Here is an 11855-nt window from a genome sequence, read left to right as displayed (position 1 = left end):
AAATAGAAAGTCGTAGTTTCAGGACTTGCCATGCACTCAAAGTTGCTTCAGTTGTGTCCAACGCCTTGCAATCCTATGGACTGGACTGTAGCTCACCAAGCTCCTCTGTTCACAGGATTCTCTAGGCAAAAATACTGGAGTGGGTTGTCATGCCCTTCACCAGGGGATCTTCCAGACCCAGGGATTGAACCTACATCTCTCCTGCATTGGCAGTTAGGTTCTTTACTGTTAGCACCACCGGGAAAACCCCAGGCTGAGGACAATCAGTCACAAATTTAAAGCAAAGTGTGAGAGTTAGAGGGCATCTTAACTGTCAAAGTGACCTCATTTCTTGTTAGTGAAGGAGAGAGAGAGATGAAGATCAGGCACAGGACCTAATTTTTTCAGCGTGACAGAACTTTGGAAAAGGCTGAATTAAGCCTAGCCCAGTGTTCTGTGATAAAGATAACTCCCTTGTAGAGAAGGAGTGAGATTGTAAGACTTGATATGAAGTTGTCTTGGTAGATGAACTCAAGCAACCAGATTCCCTTATGCTCTCCGGGTTTACAAAAGTGACACCAACTCTCCACTGTAGAAAAATACAGCTTCCCTTTCTTGAAGACTATGAGAAAAGTAGCAATATTATGTTGGTTTTCCTCAGGTTCTGCCCTCAATTTCCTTCATGACTGCCAGTATTAAATTTAATCATGAACCAGATAGCCATGTGCTGGGAAACATCATGGAAGCAGTGATTATATGTTAAAAGGGTGTCAGAACCCAACCATTATGTTCTGACAGGAATTAGGAGAGTGTTCCTTGGAATAGATCCTGGGGATATTGGATCAAGGGTAAAGGAGTAATATATGGAGGGGTGTGAAGGGTGACTTTTCAACATGAGGCTGTGGTCCCATGGTATAGAATTTAACATATAAATTATAGTATGTTAGACATCCAGATATACTAGATACATCAGAGATAATTGTAGTCAAGTGCTGGATTGGTCTTGGAACATACGGAAAGTTACGGCCCACGTTAAAACTGCCATGGCAAACAGTGGAGGAATAGATCAAAAAGTTCAAAGACTCTATACTGACAGATTTAATAACTTAATGCAAGTGACTAATTTCTTAACAGGTACAATCTATCAAAATTTACACAAGGAAAAATAGCTAATCTGAACAAGCCTGTATCTCATAAAGAAATTGATTCAATAATTAATAACCTTACAAAAGAGAAAGCACCAGACCAGGTGATTTCATTGGTGAAGTCTATCAGTTATCTAGGGAAGAAATAATATTAGTCTTTCAGAAAACCTGGAGCACAGAGAGCATTTTCTAACACATTCTATGAGGTTGTCATTACCTAGTACCCGAACCAAGCAAAGGCATTATAAAAAAAAGAAAGCTACAGGGAATTCCCTGGTGATTCAGTGGCTAAGACTTCATATTCCCAGTGCAGAGATCCCAGGTTTGATTCCTGGTTGGGGAACTAGATTCCACATGCCACAACCAAGAGTTTGAGAGCCACAACTGAAAGATCCTGCATGCTGCAATTAAGACCTGGTACAGTCAAATAAATAAATATTAAAAAAATGAAAAGATGAAGAAGATAAAGCTACAGACCAATGTCTCTTGTGAATAGAGATGGAAAACCCTCAATACTGTATTAGCACATCAATTCAAGAATTTTATTATTGTTTTTTAAAATTTATTTTTAACTGGACAATAATTGCTTTACAATGTTGTGTTACTTTCTGCAATACAGAAACCATAATTTGAAGTGAGTGTGAAGCAGCTATATATATATATATATATCTACAGGCTTCCTGGCTGGCTCATTGGTAAAGAATCCATTTGCCAATGCAGGAGACTCACGTTTGACCTCTGGGTTGGGAAGAGCCCCTGGAGAAGAAAATGGCAACCCACTCCAGTGTTCTTGTCTGGGAAATCCCATGGATAGTGGAACATGACAGGCTGTAGTCCATGGGGCCATAAAAGTGCTGGACACAACTTAGTGACTAAACAACAACAATACACATATTCCCTGCGTCTGAGCCTCTCCCTCCCCATTGTCACACCCCTCTAGGTCATCACAGAGCACTGGGCCGAATTCCTTGTGTTATATAGCAGCTTCCCTCTATGTGACCATGGCCAAGTGAGATTTATTATAGGTATGCAGGCTGATTCAGCATTTCACAATCAATCAATAAATTAATCACTTCAGCAGGCTAAAGAAGAAAAATTATATGGTCATATCAGTAGATGCAGAAAAATCATTTGACAAAATCCAATAGCCATTCATGATAAAAACTCTTAGAAGACTAGAAATAGAGGGATATTTCCTCAATTTGATAAAGAACATCTATAAAAACCTACAGCTAATAGTTAATGATGATGAACTATATACTTTTCTCTTAAAATTGGGAACAAAGCAGGGATGTCTCCCCTCTCACTCCTACTCAGTATTGTATTGGAAGTCCTGGGTAATGTAGTAAGACAAATAATTAACAGACAAACAAATGAATAACTAATTTACATATTGGGAGGGTAGAAGTAAAACTACCTTTCTTCACATATGATATGATAGTCTATGCAGAAAATCCCAAAGAACTGATTACAAATACTCTTGGAACTAGCAAGTGATTAGAACAAGGTCATAGAATACAAGGTTAATATATGAGAATCAATTGCTTTCCTATATATCAACAATGGACAGTTGAGATTTGAAAATAAAACCATAACACCATTTACAGTATAACAAAAATTTAATGCTTAGGTATAAATCTATATATATACAAGGCCTATTGGAGGAAAGCTATAAAACTCTGATAAAAGAAATCAGAGAGGATCTCAATAAATGTAGAGATATTCTATGTTCATTGATAGGAAGATTCAGTATTGTTAGTTCTTCTAAACTTGATCTATAGATTCAACGCATTCTCAATCAAGATCTCAGCAAGTTATTTTGTGGACATTGAAAACCTGATTATAAAGTTTTTATGGACAGGCAAGGGACTCAGAATAACCGGTACAATACTGAGGAAGAGGGAAGTCTGAAGACTGACACTGCCGGACTTAAAAACGTGATAAGGCGAGAATAATTAAGACAGTGTGCTGTTACCAAAAAGAACAGACAAATAGATCAGCGGGACAGAATAGAGAGCCAGGAAATATAGTCACCTGATCTTTGATGAAGGATCAAAGGCAATTTGAAGGATAAAATAGTTTTTCCAACAAATGGTGCTGGAACAACTGAACATCCACATGGAAAATAAAAACTCTAGGCATAGTCATTTCACCTTTCACAAAAATCAACTCAAAATGGATTACAGGTCTAAATGAAAATGTTAAACTGCAAAACTTCTGGAGGATAATATAGGAGAAAATCTTGGTGACCTTGGATTTAGTGATACTTTTTACATGTGTAACCAAAAGCATGGTACATGAGAGAAAAAAATAGTTGGACTAGGTGGCTCAGAGGTTAAAGCGTCTGCCTCCAATGCGGGAGACCGGGGTTCGATCCCTGGGTCGGGAGGATCCCCTGGAGAAGGAAATGGTAACCCACTCCAGTATTCTTGCCTGGAGAATCCCATGGACAGAGAAGCCTGGTAGGCTACAGTCCACGGGGTCGCAAAGAGTCGGACACGACTGAGTGACTGAATGGAACGGAACGGACACTAAAACAAAAGGCTTCTTTATCAAAGAGATTCTAAAGAGAGTGAAAAGACAAGACAGACTGTAAGAAAATATTTTAAAAACACATCTCTGATAAAAGACTTGTATCCAATATATATGCATGTGTGTTCAGTTGTGTTTGACTCTTTGTGACCCCATTGACTGTAGCCCACCAGGCTCCTCTGTCCATGGAATTTCCCAGCAAGAATACTGGAATGGGTTGCCATTTTCTTTTCCATGGGACCTTCCCAACCCAGGGACTGAACCTGCATTTCCTGTGTCTCCTGCATTATAGGTGGATTCTTTACCACTGAACCACCAAGGAAGCTCATCCAAAATACAAGAAGAACACTTAAAATGCAACAATAAGAAAACAAAAACAGCTCAATTAAAAATAGGCCTAAGCTTTTCTGGTAAGCGGCCCGAGGTGACCCCTAAAAATGATGCGCTATTCGCTCGACCCAGAAAACCCCACAAAATCATGCAAATCAAGAGGTTCAAATCTTTGTGTTCACTTTAAGAACACTCGTGAAACTGCCCAGGCCATAAAGGGTATGCATATCTGAAAAGCCACCGAGTATCTGAAGGATGTCACTTTAATGAAGCGACGTGTGCCATTCCGTCAGTACAATGGTGGAGGTGGTAGCTGTGCACAGGCCAAATAGTGGCGCTGGACGCAGGGTCGGCGGCCCAAAAAGAGTGCTGAATTTTACTATGCATGCTCAAAAATGCAGAGAGGAATGCCGAACTGAAGGGTTTAGAAGTAGGTTCTCTGGACATTGAGCACATCCAGGTGAACAAAGCCCCCAGGATGCAGCGCAGGACTTACAGAGCTCACGGTCGGATCAACCCCTACATGAGCTCTCCCTGCCACATTGAGATGATCCTTACTGAAAAAGAACAGATTGTTCCTAAACCAGAAGAGGAGGTTGCACAGAAGAAAAAGGTATCCCTGGAGAAACTGAAGAAACAAAAACTTATGGCCTGGGAATAAATGCTGCAAAAAATAAATGCAAATGAAAGGAAAAAAAAAAGAGCCTAAGATTTGAAAGATCTCTCACCAGAGTCAATATACAGATAAGCATATGAAAAAATGCTCAACATAGTATGTCACTAAATTTTGCAAATTAAACAGTGAGATACCGCTACGTTACTAGGTATCTATTAAAATAGAATCCAAAACACCGACAAAACCAAATACTGGGAAGGATGTGTGGAACAGCAGAAACTCTTGTTCCTTGTTGATGAGAGTGAAAAAAGGTACAACCTTTATGGAAGACAGTTTGACAGTTTTTTATAAAGCTAAACATAGTCTTTGAAGGAACGCTGGGCTGGAAGAAGCACAAGCTGGAATCAAGATTGCCGGGAGAAGTATCAATAACCTGAGATATGCAGATGACACCACCCTTATGGCAGAAAGTGAAGAGGAACTCAAAAGCCTCTTGATGAAAGTGAAAGAGGAGAGTGAGAAGGTTGGCTTGAAGCTTAACATTCAGAAAACTAAGATCATGGCATCTGGTCCCATCACTTCATGGGAAATAGATGGGAAAACAGTGGAAAGAGTGTCAGACTTTATTTTTTTGGGGCTCCAAAATCACTGCAGATGCTGATTGCAGCCATGAAATTAAAAGACACTTACTCCTTGGAAGGAAAGTTATGACCAACCTAGATAGTATATTAAAAAGCAGAGGCATTACTTTGCCAACCAAGGTCCGTCTAGTCAAGGCTATGGTTTTTCCCGTGGTCATGTATGGATGTGAGAGTTGGACTGTGAAGAAAGCTGATTGCCGAAGAATTGATGCTTTTGAACTGTGGTGCTGGAGAAGACTCTTGAGAGTCCCTTGGACTGCAAGGAGATCCAACCAGTCCATTCTAAAGGAGATCAGTCCTGGGTGTTCACTGGAAGGGCTGATGCTAAAGCTGAAACTCCAATACTTTGGCCACCTCATGCGACGAGTTGACTCACTGGAAAAGACTCTGATGCTGGGAGGGATTGGGGGCTGGAGGAGAAGGGGATGACAGAGAATGGGATGGCTGGATGGCATCACCGACTCGATGGACATGAGTCTGAGTGAACTCCGGGAGTTGGTGATGGACAGGGAGGCCTGGCGTGCTGTGATTCATGGGGTCACAAAGAGTCAGACACGACTGAGCGACTGAACTGAACTGAACTGAACTGAAACATAGTCTTGGCATATGATCCAGTTATTACAGTCTGAAATACTTACAAATGAGTTGCCCACACAAAAACCTGCACATCTTTATTCATCATTTCTCAAAACTGAGCCATCAAGATGTCCTTGACTGTGGCCAACAGGCTTCTCTGTCCATGGAGTTCTCCAGGCAAGAATACTGGAGTAGGTTGCCCGTCCCTTCTCCAGGGTCAGTAGGTGCCTAGATGAACAAGCTGTGGTACAACATACCTATGCAGTGATAAAGAGGAATGTGCTATCAAACTATGAAAAGACATAAATGCAACTTAGATGCATATAGCTAAGTGAAAGAAGTGAGTGTGAAAAGGCTTCCCACTGTATGGTTCCAGTGGCATGCCATCTTGAAAAAGGTAAAACTATGGAGATAATAAACAGATCAGTGGTTGCCAGGAGTTTAGTTTTGGGGTTGTATCAGTTCAGTTCAGTTCAGTTGCTCAGTCATGTCCGACTCTTTGTAACCCCATGAATCATAGCACGCCAGGCCTCCCTGTCCATCACCAACTCCTGGAGTTCACTCAAACTCATGTCCATCGAGTTGGTGATGCCCTCCAGCCATCTCATTCTCTGTCGTCCCCTTCTCCTCCTGTCCCCAATCCCTCCCAGCATCAGAGTCTTTTTCAGTGAGTCAACTCGTCGCGTGAGGTGGCCAAAGTATTGGAGTTTCAGCTTTAGCATCATATAGGTAAAGTATTAATATAAAGGACTTTTTTAGGTGGTGAAACTGTTTTCTATAATACTGTAGTGATGAATTCATGACACTGTGAGCTTATCCAATCTGTGGAACTTTGTAGCACAAAGAGTAAAACAGCGTATACAATTAAAAAATAATTTAGAACTTTGGGAGATCCCAGTTGTAATACAGAATGTAACAAACCAATCTAATTGCTTTGCAAATATATGAAACAGTTTCCAAAGTGGGGGGAGGAGGCGGTGAAGTGGTTACTTTACTAACTTTGGAAATGAGGGTAGTTTGCCAAAAGAATTATACTAGGCTGCTTACTCTAGTTGATAAAATTATTTTTCACAAGGATTAGTTAGTTCTGTTGCTCAGTGGTGTCTGACATTTTGTGAACCCATGGACTGCAGCACACCAGCCAACTCCATCTCCTGGAGCTTACTCAAACTCATGTCCATTGAGTCAGTGATGTCATCCAACCATCTCATCCTCTGTCATCCCCTTCTCCTCCTGCCCTCAATCTTTCCCAGCATCAGGGTCTTTTCAGATGACTCAGTTGTTTGCATCAGGTGGTCAAAGTATTGGAGTTTCAGCTTCAGCATCAGTCCTTCCAATGAATATTCAGGACTGATTTCCTTTAGGATTAACAGCTTTGATCTACTTACAGTCCAAGGGACTCACATGAGTCTTCACCAACACCTCAGTTCAAAAGCATCAATTCTTCGGTGCTCAGATTTCTTTATAGTCCAACTCTCACATCTATATATGACCAATGGAGAAACCATAGCTTTGACTAGATGGACCTTTGTCGTCAAAGTAATGTCTCTGCTTTTTAATATGCTATCTAGGTTTGTCATAGCTTTCCTTACAAGGAGCAAGTGTCTTTTAATTTCATGGCTCTAGTCATCTGCAGTGATTTTGGAGCCCCCCCCTAAAATAAAGTCTCTCACTGTTTTCGTTGTTTCCCCATTTATTTGCCATGAAGTGTTGGGACCAGATGCTGTGATCTTAGTTTTTTGAATGTTGAGTTTTAAGCCTACTTTTCACTCTCCTCTTTCACTTTCATTAAGAGGCTCTTTAGCTCTTCTTCGCTTTCTGCCATAAGGGTGGTGTCGTCTGCATATCTGAGGTTATTGATATTTCTCCCGGCAATCTTGATTCCAGTTTGTGCTTCATCCAGCCTGGTATTTTGCACTATGTAGTCTGCATATAAGTTAAATAAGCAGGGTGACCATATACAGCCTTGATGTACTCCTTTCCTGATTTGAAACCAGTCTGTTGTTCTATTTCCAGTTCTAACTGTTGCTTCTTGATCTGCATACAGATTTCTCAGGAGGCAGGTCAGGTGGTCTGATATTCCAATCTGTTTAAGAATTTTCTACAGATTCTTGTGATCCACACAGTCAAAGGCTTTGGCGTAGTCAATAAAACAGAAATAGATGTTTTTCTGGAACTCTCTTGCTTTTTCAGTGATCCAGCAGATGTTGGCAATTTGATCTCTGGTTCCTCTGCCTTTTCTAAAATCAGCTTGAACATCTGGAAGTTCATAGTTCATGTACTGATCAAGCCTAGCTTGAAGAATTTTGAGCATTACTTTACTAACGTGTGAGATGATTGCAATTGTGTGGTCGTTTGAACATTTTTTGGCATTGCCTTTCTTTGGGATTGGAATGAAAACTGACCTTTTCCAGTCCTGTGGCCACTGCTGAGTTTTCCAAATTTGCTGGCATATTGAGTGCAGCACTTTCACAGCATCATCTTTCAGGATTTGAAATAGCTCAACTGGAATTCCATCACCTCACTAGATTTATTCATAGTGATGCTTTCTAAGGCCCACTTGACTTCACATTCCAAGATGTCTGGCTCTAGGTGAGTGATCGCACCATTGTGGTTATCTGGGTCATGAAGAGCTTTTTTGTTTAGTTCTTCTGTGTATTCTTGCCACCTCTTCTTAATATCTTCTGCTTCTGTTAGGTCCATGCTCTTTCTGTCCTTTATTGAGCCCATCTTTGCATGAAATGTTCCCTTGGTATCTCTAATTTTCTTGAAGAGATCTTTAGTCTTTCCCATTCTATTGTTTTTCTCTATTTCTTTGCATTGGTCACTGAGAAAGGCTTTTTTATCTCTCCTTGCTGTTCTTTGGAACTCTGTATTCAAATGGGTATATCTTTCCTTTTCTCCTTTGCCTTTAGCTTCTCTTCTTTTCTCAGCTATTTGTAAAGCCTCCCCAGACAACCATTTTGCCTTTCTTTATCTTGAGTGTGGTCTTGATCACTGCCTCCTATACAGTGTCATGAACATCCGTCCATAGTTCTTCAGGCACTCTGTCTATCAGATCTAATCCCTTGAATATATTTGTCACTTCCACTATAAAATCTGAGGGATTTGATTTAGGTCATACCTGAATGGTCTAGTGGTTTTCCCTACTTTCTTAAATTTAAATCTGAAGTTGGCAATAAGGAGTTCATGATCCAAGCCACAGTCAGCTCCTGTTCTTGTTTTTGCTGATTGTTTTAGAGCTTCTCATATTTGGCTGCAAAGAATGTAATCAATCTGATTTCAGTATTGACCATCTGGTGATGTCCGTGTGTAGTGTCTTCTCTTGTCTTGTTGGAACAGGGTGTTTGCTATGACCAGTGAGTTCTCTTAGCAAAACTCTGGTAGTCTTTGACCTGTGTCATTTTGTATCCCAAGGCCAAATTTGCCTGTTACTCCAGGTATCTCTTGACTTCCTACTTTTGTATTCCAGTCCCCTATAATGAAAAGAACATCTTTTTTGGGTGTTAGTTTTAGAAGGTCTTGTAGGTCTTCATAGAGCCATTCTACTTCAGCTTCTTCAGCATTACTGGTCGGGGCATAGACTGGATTACTGTGATATTGAATGGTTTGGCTTGGAAATGAACAAAGATCATTCTGTTGTTTTTGAGATTGCTTCCAAGTACTGCGTTTTGGACTCTTTTGTTGACTATGATGGCTACTCCCTTTCTTCTAAGGTATTCTTGCCCACAGTAGTAGATATAATGGTCATCTGAGTTAAATTCACCCATTCCAGTCCATTTTAGTTCACTGATTTCTAAAATGTCGATGTTCACTCTTGCCATCTCCTGTTTGATGACTTCCAATTTACCTTGATTCATGGACCTAACATTCCAGGTTCCTATGCAGTATTGTTCTTTACAGCATTGAACTTTACTTCCATCACCAGTCACATTCACAACTGGGTGTTATTTTTGCTTTGGCTCTGTCTCTTCATTCTTTCTGGAGTTATTTCTTCCCTGATCTCCAGTAGCATATTGGGCACCTACCCACCTGGGGAGTTCATCTTTCGTGGCCTATATTTTTGCCTTTTCATACTGTTCATGGGGTTCTCAAGGCAAGAATATTGAAGTGGTTTACCATTCCCTTCTCTAGTAGACTACGTTTTGTCAGAACTCTCCACCATGAACTGTTCATCTTGGGTGGCCTTACACGGCATGGCTCATAGTTTTATTGAGTTAGATAAGACTATGGTCCCTGTGATCAGATTGTTTAGTTTTCTGTGATTGTGGTTTTCATTCTATCTGTCCTCTGATGGATAAAGATATGAGTCTTATGGAAGATTCCTGATGGGAGAGACTTGCCGAGGGGGAAACTGGGTCTTGTTCTGATGGGCAGGTAAATCTTTCAGTTCAGTTCAGTTCAGTCGCTCAGTCGTGTCCGACTCTCCGCGACCCCATGAATCACAGCACGCCAGGCCTCCCTGTCCATCACCAACTCCTGGAGTTCACTCAAACTTATGTCCACAGAGTCAGTGATGCCATCCAGCCATCTCATTCTCTGTCGTCCCCTTCTCCTCCCGCCCCCAACCTTTCCTAGCATCACAGTCTTTTCCAGTGAGTCAACTCGTCGCATGAGGTGGCCAAAGTATTGCAGTTTCAGCTTTAGCATCAGTCCTTCCAATGAACACCCAGGATTTCTGTTGATGGGTGAGGCTGTGTTCCCTCCCTGTTTTTTGAACTATGGCAAAACTATGGTGGAGGTAATGAAGGTCCAATGCATGCACTGCTGAACTCAGTGCCTCTGACCCTGCAACAGGTCACTGCTGACCCATGCCTCCACTGGAGATTCCTGGACACTCATGGACACTCAAGTCTGGGCCAGTCTCTTATGGGATCATTGCTCCTTTCTCCTGGGTCCTGGTGCACACAAGGTTTTGTTTGTGCCCTCCAAGAATCTGTTTCCTCAGTCCTGTGTAAGTTCTGGTGGCTCTATGCTGGGGTTAATGATGACCTCCTCCAAGAGGGCTTATGCCATACCCAGGTCTGCTGCATACAGAGCCCTTGCCCCTGCGGCAGGCCACTGCTGACCCATACCTCTGCAGGGGACACTCAGACACAGTTCTGGCTCATTCTCTGTGGGGTCTCTGGATCCTGGTGTGCACAAAGTTAGTTTGAACCCCCTGAGCATCTCTGGTGGGTATGGGGTTTGATTCTAAACATGATTTCACCACTCCTACCATCTTGCTTTGCCAACAAAGGTCCATCTAGTCAAGGCTATGGTTTTTCCCGTGGTCATGTATGGATGTGAGAGTTGTACTGTGAAGAAAGCTGATCACCGAAGAATTGATGCTTTTGAACTGTGGTGTTGGAGAAGACTCTTGAGAGTCCCTTGGACTGCAAGGAGATCCAGCCAGTCCATTATAAAGGAGATCAATCCTGGGTGTTCATTGGAAGGACTGATGCTAAAGCTGAAACTCCAATACTCTGGCCACCTCATGCGACGACTTGACTCACTGGGAAAGACTCTGATGCTGGGAAGAATTGGGGGCAGGAGGAGACGGGGACAACAGAGAATGAGATGGCTGGATGGCATCACTGACTCGATGGACATGAGTCTGAGTGAACTCTGGGAGTTGGTGATAGACAGGGAGGCCTGGCGTGCTGTGATTCATGGGGTTGCAAAGAGTCGGACACGACTGAGTGACTGAACTGAACTGAACTGAACCATCTTGCTGGGGCTTCTCTTTTGCCCTTGGACATGGGGTATCTTTTTTTGGTGGGATCCAACATTCTCCTGTTGACAGTTGTTTAGCAGCAAGTTGTAATTTTGGAGTTCTTGCAGGAGTGATGAGCTCACGTCCTTCCTCTCTGCCATCTTTTTATCTGGTTTAACAACTACAGATATTAATCCAAGACTTATGATTTTTTGACTTTACAAAGGTATGAAAAGCTATGAATTCAGTTCAAAGGCACTGCCAAAAAACTGTACAGCTTCATTATTCTGAAACTACTATATATGTATATTAGAATTTAGCAATGAACAAGGTGTGTTACT

General features: G+C 41.7%; 1 pseudogene; it reads left to right on the top strand.

The window, feature by feature from the left end:
- Window positions 1–4086: 4086 nt before the first annotated feature.
- On the top strand, window positions 4087–4647 carry LOC129553053 (large ribosomal subunit protein uL22 pseudogene; annotated as a pseudogene).
- Window positions 4648–11855: the final 7208 nt, after the last annotated feature.

The sequence above is a fragment of the Moschus berezovskii genome, chromosome 18 (genome assembly GCF_049115385.1).
Source record: "Moschus berezovskii isolate FMDL1 chromosome 18, NW_MosBer_1.0, whole genome shotgun sequence".
Lineage (NCBI taxonomy): Eukaryota > Metazoa > Chordata > Mammalia > Artiodactyla > Moschidae > Moschus > Moschus berezovskii.
This window is presented reverse-complemented; position numbering and strand designations above follow the sequence as displayed.